This window comes from Rana temporaria, chromosome 2, assembly GCF_905171775.1.
Source record: "Rana temporaria chromosome 2, aRanTem1.1, whole genome shotgun sequence".
NCBI lineage: Eukaryota > Metazoa > Chordata > Amphibia > Anura > Ranidae > Rana > Rana temporaria.
The window spans coordinates 113,981,605-113,983,199 of NC_053490.1; the positions used below are offsets into that span (position 1 = coordinate 113,981,605).

At 51.1% G+C, this 1,595-nt stretch overlaps 1 non-coding gene across 1 annotated transcript; it reads left to right on the forward strand.

Moving 5' to 3' along the window:
- The first annotated feature begins 387 nt into the window (after positions 1 to 387).
- On the forward strand, positions 388 to 579 carry LOC120929964. The gene has a single exon (XR_005747563.1). It is a non-coding gene; the product is annotated as a U2 spliceosomal RNA (small nuclear RNA).
- The last annotated feature ends 1,016 nt before the right edge of the window (positions 580 to 1,595 follow it).

Sequence of the window (1,595 nt, forward strand, 5' to 3'; positions counted from 1 at the left end):
ACTCTTTCACCTAATACTACTCCCACCAGACGGGTAAGTGAATCTTTTTTTTTTTTCCTACCCGCCCTCTCCTCTCCGACCAACCATCTCGTGTCATGTCTCCCATTGCCTATCGCCCTTCCTGCTCTATACCAACCTTTGTGCAAATCTCTGTGTCTGCTTATATTTTAACCAGTCTTGCCACTTCAGTTTGAATCCCCCTTCTCCTTCCTCCCCCATAAACCTTAGCTGTTCTGCATAATAAATATAATTTATTTTACATAGCCAGTTCCTCACCGTAGGGCTCTTAGGATCCTTCCACTGTCCAGGAATCAAACTTTTCGCTGCGTTTAGGAAATGGGGAAGTAAGGTTCTCATGTACTGTTTGATAGGCATTTTAGTCCCGTAAAAACTTCTCTGCCTTTTGGCTAAGATCAAGTGTAGTATCTGTTCTTATCAGTTGCCAGTAGGTGGTGCTATGCTGACTGTCCCCAGTACCCGGCGAGGGGGAAAGGGATGGCAGTCTAGGAACGCTAAGCCTGCTGGTGTGGAGGTGAAAGCCTTCTGATTTGGACAGAGAGGCATGAGGTCGAAGCTGAAGAGCCGGGTCCCTGGCCTTTGGCCAGGATTTGGTGGTGTCTGCCCCAGTCAGTTGTTCGGGAGAGAACCCTTGCTCCTCATTTAGCCGGGAGGGGCGGGTAGTATGTCCCGAATGTAATTAGGTGGGAGAGTTGGGGGTTGTGGGTAGTAGCCTGCTTAGGTGGGCTCTCCCAAACCTCTTTTCCTACCTTCCTGGCTGGGAAGGGTGCTGCCGGTCCGGACCGGGGGTCAGGGACCGTTAAAAAGCCTGTGGAGATAGTGCCCCTGAAGTGGCAGTCCAGGGGTGCCATACATTGCACAAGTGTTTGAAAGGGGCACTCATCGTGTGACACCTAGGTCACTGATCTCCACACACACTTTTTAACACCTGCCTCTAGGGCTGAGCCTTTTGGCTAGGACCAGAGGCACGGTGGCCACTTTCCACTCACCTTTCCCACCTTCCTTTTCCCCCACTTTCTTTTTTATTTTACCCCCGTTTGTCACGTTTCGTCTTTTTGTTTGGTGCACTGCACTTTTAGTGTGATGAGTAGGGTGCTGGTCCTCGGGCCTGCTCTGAAAGTCTTGGGAGTGGGTGGACATGGCCTTCTGGCTTAGTTCGCCTGCTCTCATGGGGTCTCCCTTCGGGGGAGCCTCACAGAGGAGGGTTCTGTTTTGGCAGTCCCTCCGAGGATGTTGGGTCCATGTGGTTTCGGCTGCATGGACCACAGATCACTCTTTTCCCTGCCAGGAGCCTAACGCCCCGGGGATCAGAGCTGGGCCCTTTTCGGAGGGCCAATTGACGATGCACCCGTCAGTTTTTTGTGTCACTCTTTATGTGTGTGCACATTTTTCCTGCACCAGGTGAAGTTTTTGGGTTGTGTTTTGCACGCCACAGGCTTTTCAATAGAAATTTCGTGAGCAGGGGGTGTGGTTGCAAGATGAAGGAGTAGAGTAACACACGCTCAGACCTCTCCCTAAACCACCTGGCAAACTGGAGAAGTTGATGATACTGACTGATTGATGAGAAGACTGATGAG